The sequence below is a fragment of the Ochotona princeps genome, chromosome 8, assembly GCF_030435755.1.
Source record: "Ochotona princeps isolate mOchPri1 chromosome 8, mOchPri1.hap1, whole genome shotgun sequence".
Classification (NCBI taxonomy): domain Eukaryota; kingdom Metazoa; phylum Chordata; class Mammalia; order Lagomorpha; family Ochotonidae; genus Ochotona; species Ochotona princeps.
This window is the reverse complement of record NC_080839.1, coordinates 60704932-60720497: the sequence shown is the minus strand read 5'-3', so window position 1 is coordinate 60720497 and position 15566 is coordinate 60704932. Positions and strand designations below refer to the sequence as shown.

General features: G+C 37.5%; 1 protein-coding gene across 4 annotated transcripts in view; it reads left to right on the top strand.

Moving 5' to 3' along the window:
- LCLAT1 (lysocardiolipin acyltransferase 1) overlaps nucleotides 1-15566 on the top strand; it is a 142900-nt gene that overhangs the window by 25933 nt on the left and 101401 nt on the right. The window lies entirely within an intron of this gene.

The following is a 15566-nucleotide window of genomic DNA, read 5'->3' as shown; positions in this document are numbered from 1 at the left end:
GAGGACTCCGGGAAGACAGGAGCTGACCTGGAAATAGTGGTATCTCAAAGCCAAGGGAGGCGTGTGTGTGTGTGTCTCCATGCCCTGTGGGATACTGCCAAGAAGAGAATGAAGTGAAGACACAAATGGCCACCGGATGTGAGAACATAGAGGTGGACTCTGTTGCGAGAATAGTTTCCATGGAATGGTAGGGGCAAACAGCCAACTGTAGCTGATTGACGAGGGACTGGGAAGTAAGGAAGCTGAGACTGTGTATTCTGATGCATTTCTCTGCCATTTCAGATGTATGCTTTGCTGCCCCTGCCTACGTGTTCAGGGAGTCTTAAAAGCCCCTCCAGTTAGCTCAGGGGTTGTATCATCCTTGTGTGTCTGCAGGAAGTTAACATTAGCCTTTGGCTCCCACTTACCATTTTTTTTGACTAATATTTAATTATTAATTTAACATTATGAATTTCAAAGTAGCTTCCGTCTTGGAGTGAAATGTTTAGTCTGTATTAACTCCTCATGTTAGTATTATAGTAATCTAAAAGTTAAAGTATTTACCTTTTCAGGAAAGTAATTATAAGCCTAGAAAATTGTGCAAAGACCATTGCATCTTGAAACACTTAAAAATTCATTTTGGTTTTTTGTAATTACAGTGTTTGAGTAAGATAGACATCTAAGTAGGGATTGAATTTGGCAGTTATATACATGTTCTTGTTCTAAACTAAGCACTGTTTCTGTGGTTTAGATTTTTTTCTTTTATAAATAGAAGTTTAATCAGTGTAGGTTAGATTTTTTCAAGGCATGTTATAATTAGCACTGGCAACAGCTTAATCCTAAAATCTGTGTAATAAATCTAATAATATTTTATAAACACTCCTACCACTAAATCAAAGCTGGTATGAGTTATTTCAATAGTTTTAAAAATCTGTAGTTCGTGTTTTTCCATAACAGTGTGCAGAGGATATATACCTATTTAAAAACAAAGCACTGTGTAGCCTGCTTGGTGCTTTTGTTGGGATTGTTGTTACTTGTGTTTTGCGTTCACATTGTATTTTGGAGTTACAGGTCTTATGCTGTAGAACATGATATTCATTCACGTATCCTTGTGAATATATTGTGTAGTGATATGGTTATTGGAGAAAGTTACTACTGCATATGATGTACTTCCCACTGTGATTCATCTGCCACTTGAGACCCACTGCATTGGTAAGCATGTAGATCTTTAAGATACAAGGACAAACAGTTTGCAGGACAGACTGTTATTAGGGAATGAGATGAAAGCCTACCCTGCTTGGAGTCAGATGTGTTGAAGGCCCAGTCTCCGCTTTTCAGATTTTGAGGCCGTCAAAAACAAGCAGAGTCCGAGACCCTGTCATAGCTTGGAGGATTCTGGAAGGCTGGGTGACTCCGTGAGTATGGTAGTGTGATGATAGGACCCTGGTACAGAGGGAGGATGTCAGGTAAAAGCTGTTGCACACACTGAAGTGAATAGCATCGCCATAAGAGTGGTTCATGTGTTGTGATAAATGGATCACACTAATTTAAGATGTTATTGTGAGGCCATGCTGTGTGTGGGGTATATGATATGGAAAACTCTGCACTAGATCATGTATTTTTTTTTCCTGACAAACTGTTCCAAGAAGTTTTGAGAGTCTTATTTTAAATTATTTAGCATTTGAAATTTTTTTGGGGTGGTCATAGAACGTGTGACTTTGCCATTAACCTTTTTTTTTTTTTTTTTGGTAATTTAGGAGAATAGCACTAAAACAGTGTTATAGATGAGAGCTGTGTTGTCCACAATAAAGTCCCTGATGCAAATCTAGTTTTTCTTTCTTTGCAGGAGCCATACAATAGTAATGACTCAATGATCAGAGTCATGTTAATATGACTATGATCAGTGTGTGTGAGGGCAGAACATGTAGCATATTTATTGGGCTTTCTTTTTAAGAAGTGACATCACCCTTTGTTTAAATCAGACTGTTTAACAAATGTGATTTTATTTTTCCAAAATGTGTGGTAGATTGAATTTCAGTGACTTGAAATTTGTTCTGTTTCTTAATAAGCTCATGGTGTGTGATATTAATTTAAAAAAACCAGCAACTTTCACTGAGGCAGAAAGTTCTTTAGAATCTGGCTAATTAAATTACCTGATTATTAACAGATTGCTTTGTGGTAGTAGTGATTTTTTTTAAGTAATAATTTCACTTAACTCTAAGTTTTCATCAGAGAATCCTTGAATCTTTTCCATGGAAAGCATTCTGATAAGAGATGTATACTACTATTGCAAATCATTGACTTATAAATTACCAACAGATGTTTTCCATGAGGAGTTGACTTCTTTTGGTTTGTCCCCCTTAACAGAATAATTCTAAAGTAGCTGGAAAGATGTATGGCTAACATTTACATGTGTGTTTGGGACCCACCGAAGCAGTATACCAGGTTTCCAGTAAATGGGATTTGCACCAATTGTAATGTTTCTGACAGCTTGTTTTCCCTTTTACGTTTCTAACGAGGCATACAGTACAGTATCTTCTTTTTCGGTCTTTGGCATAACTGGCATGTAGAGGGGAAAATAAAAGAAGTAATTTTATGGAACCATGGTTTCATTAGGCTAGGAATTAGCTTTCTGCTTTTAATAAGCTCATATTTCCATTTTTCAGAAACAGTTTCTAAGTGTTTGCTGTGTCTAGTGTTTAAATTTAAAACTATTCCAAATAAAATCCTTATCTCATAGTTGAATGATTATACTGGAATTTCTCAAAAAAGAACATTTTATTTTCTGACTATTTTAATGGTAACTGAATATTTTTCCCTTTTGCTTATAATAACTAATTGTAAGAATGATATATTTGGCAGTTGTTTAATGCTTTGGCAGATTTATTTTTAGTTTGCCAGTTAACTGCTTTCTTCATAAATTCCCTTTTGCAATGTAATACTTGTTGTATATGTTTTGTATTTACATACAAACTTAGTATTGAGTTCAGATAAGTCATTTTCCCCCATTTTTTGATCATTATACATATTTTAAATATTTATTTTATTGGAAAGGCAGGTAGGTATACAGGGAGAAGAAGAAACAGAGAGAAAGATCTTCCATCCACTAGTTCACTTCCCAAGTGGCTGCAACAACTGAAGCTAAGCTGATCTGAAGCCAGGAGCCAGGAGCTTCTTCCAGATCTCTGACATGGGTGCAGGGTCCCATTTTGGATCATCTTCTGTTGGTTTCCCAGGTCATAAACAAGGTGCTGGATGGGAAATGGAGTAGCTGGAACACAAACCAGCATCCATATGGAATCCTGGTGCATGCAAGGCGAGGATTTAGCCACTAGGGCCATTATGCCAGGCCCCCAATTTTTTAATACACATTGTTTTTTTATTTGAAAGGCAGAGTTAGAGGAGGAGAAGGAGGAGCGGGGGAGGGAGGGAGGCGGAGGGAAGGAGTGGGAGAGAGGGAGAGAGAATGAGAATGAATATGAATCTTCCATCCACTCCCCAAATGCCTGCAATATCCAGGATTAGTCCAGGAGGGAACCCGGAGCCTGAAGCTTCATCTGGTTCTGTCACGTGAGTGCAGGAACTCAAAGTACTTGAGCCATCTTTTGCAGCTTTTCCTGGTGTGTTAGTAAGGAGCTGGATTGGAAGTGGGACTTGAACTGGCATTGTTATGGGATGCTGGTGCTACAGGTGGAGGCTTAGCACACTATGCCATAGTGTGCCTCCCCCGCCCCCTTGTTTTTAAGATTTCTTTTTAAAAATTTATTTGAAAGGCAGAATGAGGAGAGGCAGAGCTAGACAGATAGAACTGTGTAAATGGTTGTAACAGCTAGGAAACATCTTTAAAGCAAAGATATTGGAGTATGCAGTGGCATTAAATTTGGATAATCTCATTTATTGTAATATTTGCATTAGGGGAGAGTGTTACAGAAAACCTGCAATTGAATAAATGAGAGAGAACATCGGATAGTGGACTCTGTGGAGAAGCTACTCCTTTGTGCTCCCTCCCTTTCACCCTTTTTAAAACATTAAACTTAGGCAGCAGGCCATGTTTAGGCCTGGGGGGAGGAGGCACAATTTAAGTAAAGCATACAGCGTCCTTGTCCTCTTGGAGTTTGCAGCAAATAAGCTCAACATGTGGGATGTGAAATGTCATCATGCACAAGTAAGGTGGGGGTGTGGCATGGAAGGACAGCAGGGATATGGATGGTTACTTGAGTGTGTTCTATGGGGTTAATGCAACAGTTCTCAATTTTGTGGTCAGAATAGGTCTCCTAAGAAAGTGATTCAGACTGGGTGAATAGAAACCAGGTGGCTCTCTGGAGAAGGAGTGTGAGAAGAGGGGACCAGGGTGTTCTCTGCCGGTGTGCTAATAAAATGCATGTGATGATTGGCTCCTGCTCGAAATGAATTGAAAATCATAGAGTGGTATGCCTTAATGGAGTGGGTTTTACGGTATGCAGAGTACACTGTATCATTTTATGGCATGTAAATAAAACCGTTGTTGAGAAAGCCATCAGGGCTTTATGGGTCTTCAGCATTCAGCCAGGGAAGACCCTTCTCCTTACTGTTCTCTCTAGAAATGCTTGCCTGGGTGGTACAGTTACTGTAAGTCTCACGAATTATGTTGCAGGTAGGGCCAGACACTCTGAAACTTAGTGATGGTTATGAATATTAGTAAATTTGGCTGTAAGTTTTTAAATTCTAACACTAACATTTGATTGTTTATGTGCGATCCCCCTAGCTTGCTGCTAAAGTAACAGTGCATGATTGTCCATTCATAACTAAGTAGGAAAAGTCATGTTGGGTGCACACTCTGAAGTGAATAATCTGGGTTGAGAGAGCTTACTTTGTAGCCACATTCCAACATGACAGTTATCCGACCGTGTTGACCTTGGGATTTCTTTTTGTTTCCCTGTTGTTTTATATTCAAATCAGCTTGGCTACTTGAGGCTAGCTCCTTTCCCTCCATCTTGTGTTTTGTTTTATTTTAGATTCTGACTCCTTGATATTTTTAGTTTTTCCTTCTGGAAATGATTATTAGCACTCAGTCACTGTTTCATTCATCTAGTTCCACCCCAATTAGGCTGCAGGATTTAGGTCCTTTTTCCTAAATATTGAGAATTGTAGAGTTGGCAGGAGTTGTAGAGTTCCATTATGTAACAAGTCAGTGCAAGGTGTGCTTTAGTGTCTGAGCGGTTATGAGTTCTCTCAACAAATGCTACTCATTAGAGGCATTTTATCATCAACCCTGAGGAAGTTCTTTAGAATCTCTTCTAGTGTTTATAGTTACTGACTTTAAACTTACATGAAGGAGAACATTTCCTTTCAGCTTGTAGTCTCTCTTTGCCAGCTGACCAGTGCAGCACTGGTCAGGAGCTCTAGATCTAGGCCTGGCTCTTGCCACTTGATGTGAACTTAGTAAATATCTTAATCTGATTAAAGATGAGTTTTGTGTTTCAGAGGTAAATCTGATAACAGGATTTTCTCCCTCCCCATGAGTGGTTTTTCAGCAGAGAATATAGTTCACAAAAATAAGAGTAAAATAAAAGCAAATTTGATGTTATCTTCTTGACCTGCCTACACCCAAAGGGGATCCACTCCAAGAAGTAGTAGAGATTCCTCACAGTCCCTTTCCATCGAGATAAGGTGCAAGGTAGAATGCCTGTTGTGTCCTCTGGTCCAAGGGGAAAGGATAGCTGCTAAGAGGAGAGGACTGTGGAAGGCAGGGCTCGGGAGACTTTGGCCTCAGCCTTACTCAACGGAATCAGTCAGGGCTCTGGTTGTTTGTATTCTAGCAACTTGCCCTTATGCCTAAGACACTGCCAAAAGCCAGTCATACGCTTAGATTTCAGATGGAGCATTTGTATTTAAATCCAAACAGATGTATCTTAATCTGACTGTATCAGCCTACTTTGAGTAACTAATAATAACCAATATTTACTGTCTACCAGTTGCTCCTTTAAGCACTTTGCAAGGTGTTAACTCATCTGATTTTCACATCTCCTTCCTGGATTGGTAGGTACTGCTCTTATAACCCCCATTTTTATACCTCATGAAATAATACTCGAAAGTTGGCACAGTTTTTAAGTAAGCAAAGTGGGTCTCAAACCTGTGTAACTTGAATATAGGCTTCAGGTAATTTAGGGGCTAGCTTGGCACCGAAGAGGAAGAAGTTTCATTGTAGGAGGGCCTAGGACTCATTGAGGAGGTTTTCACACAATCCTCTACTGATAACATTTAGTTATTTTACTTCAGATGTTTCAAGAAACTGTACTCTTAGGCCACCGTTATGGTTCTGCAAGTGAAGCCCCTGCCTGTGACACTGGAATTGGGTGTGAGCACTTGCTTCCCTGCCAGCTTCTCTACCTCCAGTCCTGCTCTCTGCTAATGCACTTGGGGATAGCAGAATATGACTGAAGTCCTTGAACCCCTGTACCTACATGGGAGATCTGGGTGGAGTTCAGGCTCCAGTCATTACAGTCACCAGCAAATGGGAGAGCTCTGTTTCTCTCTCCTTTCCTCTCTCTCTATAATTCTGCTTTTCAAATAAACATACTTTGAAAGATTAATGAAGAAACTAGACCCTGAAGGTGCTTCCTGCTGAAGAGGTCCAATGTTTTTTTTAACTCAAAAATTTGAATGTTATACCTGTCATTCTTGTTACTTCTTTTCAGCAAGCTGAAAACATCAATTGCTTCAGTTAATTTCTCAAACATATACTTCTTTTTCCCAGTTTAATTTGAAAGGCAAAGACTCTGAGAGAGAAAGATCTCCCACCTGTTCACTCCCCAAATGCTCACCACAGTTAGGTGAGGGCCAGGCCAAAGGTTGGAGGCAGGAATAGAAAACAAGTCCCCCTCATGGGTGACAGGAAAACAAGTACCTGAGCCATTGCTGCTGCTGCATCCGAAGGTACACACTGGCGGGAAGTTTGGTTGGAATTGTATCCAGAACTCAAGCTCAACCTGTATGCAATGAAATGTGTGTGTGCTAAGCCGTTTCTTAGCTGCTGTGACAGATGCCTGCCCTTCAAACATACTTAATAATGCAGCATATGAATTATATGAATTATTTATAGGTTCAGTCTAATCATCTATGCAAACTCCTGTTTATAGAAGTGTATTGAACTGCGCTGAAGTAAAATAACAAGAGTCCCCTTGTCTCTGATAGCAATAAGCTATTTTTGCTGTGGCTAGTGTGGATCGAAATGTGTGTAAAATATGAAAATCCATCCATGTATTGAAATTATAAAATTTCAAATATATAGGTTAAGTGTTTCCTTTTAAAATTACAACAGGAAGATTTAAAATTAGCACTCTTGGCTCATATTTGTATTAGTGCTGTTGTTGGGAGTCCTTGAATGAGAAAAAGAACACGTGGTTTCTGTGGATAGGAAAGTAGTAAAATAAGTAGAACCAATATGGTAAACCTAAGTGTGCCTGTAGATACAGTGTGTCCAGTTTGGCCACAGGTGAAGTGTGTGATTGATAAGTGAATTGAAGCAGCAGATGCACTTGTGTCATGTATACTAGGGTATTAAATACTCTCCTAAACACTTTTTGTATATTAACTAACTTAGTACTATCAGTAACACTATGACATAGGTACTTTTATTACTTGTGAGTCAGTTAGGTTACTTGTTTTTAAGGCTCCATAGTTAGTATGGTGAGTCATGGAATTGGTTTGTATAGTTTGGTTCCAGAGACAGTGTTGTATTGCCTTGCTGAACTAGAAGACTTCATGATTCGCTGTACTTTTTGGTTTTTGACTCTTCTGATTGAGTATAGTTTTATGTGTGTGGGCAACCTGCTGTTTTTTTTGTTTGTTTTTTTTTTTTTTTTTTTTTTTAAGCTTAGCATTTAACTTTAGTACCAGCTTGTAATTACATTTCATTTGTAGATCTTCCAATTTCCTTCGAGTGAAAACTTTTTGATTCTAGTCAATGCATGTAAGGTTGGTTATTTCTTATTTTTGGTTTGTAAGTTGAGGCATTTGTAGTGGTGTGCTGGAGTTTTGTTATGTTATGAAAGATCTACTTGGCCTTTCAGGGAGAAATGTATATGTCCAAATAATAACTAATAAACTTCAAATGAAGTATAAAATTTTCTTGGCTTAGAAATCATCATTTTGGTTTTAATAGAAAAAAGATGAATGCATATTTTCAGTGTTGTTAGTTTGGAAAGGAAATTACAATACTGTGTCTAGGTTGAGTATGCATGACTTTTAAAACTTTTTTTGTTTATTTTTGTATTTGTCTTCCCCTAGGTGTGAGATGCTGTTCTTGATACACCCTATCTGGTAGAAAAAAAGACACTTGAAAAAAATCATAAAATAAAAATTAGTTAAATATGGTAACACTGTGTAATTATGATTAGACAGATTTTTCAGGAATTCTGGGGTAAAAAGGAAACTTGAACTAGTAATTTGCAAAGGATCACTGTAGGAAGAGAGAACTGAGCTGATGAGATAATGAATTTCCTTAAGCAGAGCAAAGGTGATGGAGGAGCAAGTGCTTAGATAGGAGGAGGTCTAGACTGATTTGGGCAGTGAAGAGTCTTTGCTGTGGTTGGAGGGAATATTAGCAAATGAAGTAAGGGAGATTTCAGAAATTGAATCTGGACTGTAGAGGACCTGCAATTCTTGCTGCAGGAATTTGGACTCCTTGAGAAGTTGCATTGTGCGGGAAAAATGCTTTGGGGATAAGACCCTTTATGTTTGAGTTACTGCTTATATGTTGGATATTACTAGTAAGCCATGTTTTTGACATAAAATATTAGATATTTTAGATATCTAAATGTAGGATATCTAACTACAAGATATCTAAATTATTAGGTATGTTTGGTTAGATGAGAACTAGTGATATGCTTGCTGTGTTGCTAATTAAATCCAGTGTATGAATTATTAGAATCATCTCAGAGTGAATTAAGGGATTTTATGTCATAAAGCAGATACTTGACAGTTGTCTATCTTTAGAGATGTCAATTTAGTGTTTTGAACTGACTCAATATATAACTTTATTGTGAATTTATGTTGCTGCTATTTTAAAGTTCTGGCTTTGCTTTGTTCCACTCTTATTGGCCCTGTGTGCTACATAATTTAATTTGCTGAACCTTTTATTTCTTTTTGTACAGTTGAAAAGCAGCTTCCCTTTAGGAGAGGGAAAGATTGTCCCATAAAAACAAGGCAATTAAAAGAGAATGCAGTCATTATCTGGTTACTCAGTAAATTGTTTTTATGTCTTTCCTGAGATGAAATGGTTGCTGGATAGAGACGTAATGTAGACTCTCTTATTAGTTAATGTAGACTTTGAATGTATGAAACTCAAAAAGAAATCTGGAATGTAGTAACTTAAATGAAGTATAATTTTGTTATAATAATTTGAATTTTTAAATATTGATACATCAAGAGAACTAACTGATGTTTTCAGAAAGACAGTGTTGTGTCTGGTTCTCATTGGAGTCTACATTTAAACCTGAACTGCCAAAGGATTAAGGTATTTCTACAAAGTAATTCTGTTTCATGGGTTAGTTATGCTCTGCCACTGGCATTGGAAAGAATAGAGTGCAGGAGACATAATTCTATACCAAATATGTTAACATGTGATATCCTGGTCATGGGTCCTTAACATTGTACTGTTAAGGAAAGGATGTTAAATTTTTTTTATTAACTGCCTTTTTTTTGTTTGCTTATGTTGATGTTAATATATGCATACATTTCTGTAGCTCCTTCCACAATCTGGATGTAGAATAGTCTCATTGCTCCAGGACTCAGCCTTACATGATCTCTTATGGGTACATCCTCTCTCTGACCCTTGACAGACACTGGTCTGTTTTACATTTCTTTCTTTTTGGAGTGGATGAATGGGCACTGTCAGGTAACTATCTCAAGTATGCTGTCAAATAAGATAAAATCTGGGACAATCAGCCAGATAATGTCTGTGAAAGTATTTATAACAGAGATACCAAGTACTTAAAAAGTTATTTTACTCATGTTCTTAAGTAAGTACGTGGATCTTAGCTGGGCTGTTCTCCACAGTCAGGTGTGTGTAGTCTTTGGTAACTTCTGTTCACTCAAAGGCTTCTTTGTTCTGTATGGTTCTCTATGGTTCTGATTGATGGGGATCCCTGTATTATTTAATGTGTTTTAACTTCACGTTCTTTTTATGTAAAATGATACTTATTATGATGGATGTTAATATAATAATTGGACATACCCATGAATGTTCGGTAGAAATAGACACATACTTATGTATATGTATTTGAGAACATTTTAAGGAAGTTTATTTTGGTACAAAAATTAAAATCTGTGCATAGGTTTTTTTCATGTTTTTTTCTGTGAACTTTTTGAGGAGTTATTGTGTGTGGAGCCTGCCTATGTGGGAATTCAGTCAATTTAAAAAAAGTGTATCTTGTAAATAATATGATCTGCAGTTATTTTGAAATGACTTAGTAATGGAATATCGTGTCTTTTTGATGCCTGGATCTCCCCCACATCCCATGGGAAAGTGATCCTCACAGAATCACTGTTTTCAATTGTTTTTAGATTTTTTTTTTGGAGGGGGCAAATATACCACAAATTTTTGTTTGGGAGTGGGAAAAGGTGTATTCAATTGTTATCTTAATGATTCCTAAGATATGGTTTTGAAATCAATGATTGTGTCACACAGGTTAAATCTTTGCTTCCTTTTGAACTCATAAATCTATGTTGTAAAATTGGTTTTCTTCTCAAAATTCTTTGTTTCTTAAAAGCAAACTACATAGTGTTCTGACATACAGCATATGGGATGTAGTTGCTTTCCTACGAATTTAATTATTTAATGAACTGCAGAAGCAGACTTAGAGTGCCTTGTTTCTGCCCATAAATTATCATGAGCACTCTTTTTTCAGTGTTGTCTGTTTCATTATTAATGTTCAAAATAATTATATAGAATCACTAAATAATAGAATTGGAAAGAATATTTGTCTCATCTATTAATTCTCTCCAACTTGAAGTTCCCCTTTCACAATAAATACTTCCAGTACTCTTCAGTGTCCTGAAATAAGATTCTTGGTTAATTAATTTTTTGTCTCCATAATCGAAATGAGTTGATACAATTTAGCTGTAATAAAAGGAATAAATAGTTGAACATAGAATGCGAAATGTATTATGCTAAAGAACTGAAAGAAAAGAAAACCTCCAACAGATATCCACGATGCCGCAGTTATATGTAGTGTGTATCCCATGGAGAAACACTAATCTAAAGTAATTTTTACCATTTTGTGGATGAAGAAGGTAGGGGTGGGGGTGAGAAGACAGAGCAGGGGTTGCTGGATGGAGTTTGGGAATGTTGTAATTATACAGCTTTGTTATTATTAGCGCTTAGGAACAAAACTGCTTTGTGGTTTTTTGAAAGCTTACATAAAAGTTTTTAGTTTTTACAAGAGGAGGTTAGCTATGTCTTATTCTCGTTTCGTCACTGTGTATTATTCCCACATAGAGGCCACTTGTGCCAGTTTGTTGGCTGAGCAAGCCTGGGTGTATTGCAGCACTTTTTTACTGTTAACCTCTAATTGTGTCCATGTAGAGTTGTCTCAGTTCATGGACTTTCTTGGGAGCCTTCTGGGTTGAATGTAGGTACTGGATTGTGCACACATGTGTAATAGCTGGAATACATTGTGGTGGCTAGATACACTTCCAGAACTCCTGTTTTTTTCTGGCTTTGCGACTTTGGACAGTATTTTTTTATCTGTAAAATTCTCAAGTTTCCTTTCTTCCCTGTTATCAAAAGGCTGAAATAAATGAGTGTGTAAAGGAAAGTGATTTGTGACTTGTGTGATGTGATGTGCGCATGCAGTGATTTAGTATTGCCTGTCACCTAGCATCCTCCTTTTCCAAGGTGTAAGGAGAATGTGATCATACAAAAACTCTAAACTGAATCATAATTTTACTTCCTTGGACCTAAGAAATTACTACCCACCTTGGGTACGTCAGATATCTTTTTAGCTTCTGTCTCTGTTTACTCAGTCCCCAGTAGTTGCACAAAAAAACAAATCCAAACGACAACTTTTCAGTTTTTAGCTCCACTATTATGTAGCAAAGGAAGTGTCCAAGAGAACATGGCAGCCTTGGCTACACAGTCATAGCCTGTGTTTCTACATCATGATTTACACATTTAGAAGTGTCCCAGGAACATCCTCTCAAGAACACAAGCAAGTTATCTGTACCATATTTTTTACTCAAGTTCACCTTTTGCCTGTATCCTTGTGTGTGGGGGGGTGGAGTGAGGGAGGGAAGGGAAGAGAGAGAGAGAGAGATGTGACATGTAGATTATATGAGAACAATGTCTCAGCTGGAATAGAGGTCTTGCCCCGAGTCCCTGGAGTCAAATAATGTATGTCCTTTAATGCCCTGTAGGGCAAGTGGGCCAGCAGAGGTAAGGAGTAGGATGCAGGGCCAGCTCTGACGTGGAGCTGCTGTTTTCGTTTGCTTTATACATCCAACTTCTTGGTAGGAATTTACAGTAAAGGGTTAATAATGTATGTCCTTTAATGCCCTGTAGGGCAAGTGGGCCAGCAGAGGTAAGGAGTAGGATGCAGGGCCAGCTCTGATGTGGAGCTGCTGTTTTCGTTTGCTTTATACATCCAACTTCTTGGTAGGAATTTACAGTAAAGGGTTTCATGAGCAGAAAATGTTTGCAGATCACTGGGCTAAATTTTCTGTAAAACTTTATGAACTCTGGAGTTCCACAATATATGATTTTTGTAGGCAATGTGGTTTTAAAATTAATTCACTTCTCAGAGATGTCTATCATAATGATTGCATTATGCTATTCTGAAAACTATTTCCTGTCTGTGAAATAACATGGTTGCATTTGGAGATCTTATAAATGATTTTCAGGAATTCTGTAAATATTGTTACCATTCTTAGGGTTCATGAGCTTTGGTTTCAAATGTTTTTATTGGTGCCTATGCGAACTCCCCTTGCTGTGTTCTTTGTGTTAATTAAAAAAAGTATTTATTGATTTGAAAGTCATTTACAAGGAAAGAAGAGACAGAGATCTTCATTTGCTGATTCACTCCTCAGATGGTTGTAATGGCTGAGGCTGGGCGAGGCAGAAGGCTGAAGCCAAGAGCTTGGGCCATCTTTGCTGCTTTTCTCAGGCTAATAGTAGGGAGCTGGACCAAAAGTGGAGCTGCTATGACTTAAACCAATGCTGATATGGGATGCTGGAGGTACAGGCGTCCACTTAACCTGATAATGCTACAGCATTGGCCTATTTGTTAATTTTAAGAATATGCTGCATGAAACAGTTTAAAATAGATGGAGAGTTTCAGGGTCATCCTCCATCTGTTATTTATTTTGATTTCTGCTAGTCTAGGGAAAAAAGGAGCCATAAAAGCAATGTTTTAATAGCAAAGCAGATGTTCCAAATATTAACCCTGTTATTATTTGCACAAAATATATTTTTAAACATGAAGCCAAATGTAGTCATTATCTTTCAGAATAAGTCAGAAAAACAGTGTTTTGTGACACTTATAATATTCCTACCGAATCCGTGGTTGATGAAATTCAGTCTGAAATGCTTGAAAAAAATTGTTTTCACATGTTATAAGGTATTGAACAATAAGACACCCCTTCAATTTTAGAACCTAGTCTATGAATACAGTTAGTAAGATCTGTAATTTATGTGTAACTAATGTATTTATTTGTGTTTCCTTTATTTTTTTAGTTGTCCAACTTATTTTTTAACTTCCCAACTTATTTCCTAGAATAGCAAAATATAATTTGTCCTGATTCGGCTCCATTGCTTAGATATCTGATTTATTTCGTGAGTGAAAATTACATTGCTGATTTTGCAAACGTTACGCACGTTCCTCAAGTTTATTTCCAATGGAAGACAGTGTTAGGCTGCTGTTTTGTTTTTCTTAAAGCAGTAGTATCTTAACTGCTTGAGAGTTACAAATCCTGGTGCTAAACATGACGAGCATCTCCACAGAAAAAGTCACATTTAACATACAATTTTAAGGAGCCAAAATTTTGAATTCTTTGCATAACTTATGGGTTTAGCTCTTCTTTGCTAAGTGAAGAATAGATTGCAAGAGGGAAGGATATTTAAAGGTTGTCTTCCTTTTGCTTGTATCTATTAAAAAAACCCACAATGATATTTGTTTTATTTGACAAGATAGTAGTGTTTTGGGGCCTGGCATAGTAGTCTAGTGGCTAAAGTCCCCGCATGCACTGGGATCCCATATTGGCACCGGTTCCAATTCTGACTACTACGCTTCCCATCCATCTTCCTGCTTGTGGCCTGGGAAAGCAGCAGAGGATGGCCCAAAGCCTTGGGACCCTGCACCCATATGGGAGACCCGGAAGAAGTTTCTGGCTCCTGGCTTTGGATGGGCTCAGGTCTGGCCATTGTGAGCACTTAGGGAGTGAATCAGCAGATGGAAGATATTTCTCCTGTATCTCCTTCTTTCTGTATATTTGACTTTCCAATAAAATTGATAAATAAATAAACGAGTGTTTTTATTCAGTTTATATTTCTCTGTGGTGTAAGCTTTCTGGACGATAATGACAGCTGTAGATTTTTTGTATAAATAATGTGATCAGTTTGTGTTTTTTGATTTGTGATTAATTGTGATTTTGTGGTGGAATGCCTTTTGTTGCAGTTTACTTGTTAAATCCTTCCAGATACGCTGGGATTTTATGCCTTGCCGTGACTAACAGTATCTTAAGAAAAGATTGCTGTCAGAATATCAACTGTATGTGATAGACCCTAGGCAAGTGTCTTTGCTGTTTCATAGTTCAAAGTTTTTGCTGCTGGTTCTTATTGGCCAACTGTGCCTTCACTGACAACATAGTTAGTGGTGGATCTTGTCTGGCCTTCTGATGCGAGCAATCCTGGCTTCTGACTTTGGCCTTTGAAATAAATGTTGAGACTCTTTTCCTGTTTTTGTTAGGATGTAAAAATAAAACTCTTTACATTTGGAAAGTACAGGTTAAAGGAGGGAGACAACAGTCCTGCACAGTTTTGTTGTGCAGAAACTACCCGTAAACAAGTGTTCTACTCACTTGTACTCATTCCCCATTGCCCTGCCCCCAGCCCCAGGGACTGTTACTCCATTCTCTGTCTCTGCAGCCCTGCCTATTCTAGACATTTCATGTGAATGGAATCATGTAATATATGGATTTTTATAGTGTATAGTATGTTCAAAGTCTATCTTATACCATGCATCAATACTTCCTTTTTTGTTATGTAATGTTGACTAATATTTTCTTTCGTAAATGAAGACATTTGGTTTGTTTCTACTTCCAAAGTATTTTGAATAGTGCTTAATACACACACAATACATTTAATGTATATTTTTGTGTGGTCATATATTTTCATTTCACTTAGATATATATGTATCTTTCTAAGAATGGAGTTGCTGGGTCATAGAACCTTGTTTAACATGAAGGAGTATAGTTACTATATCACTTATATCATCTCATAGGTAAGAGCTAGGAGACATGCTACAGTTATTGTAATTTTTTTTCTGAAATGTTTTCATATGGTGGTGTTCCACTTAATGTGGGTGTATGTGGTTTTAACTTTTGTATCTTAT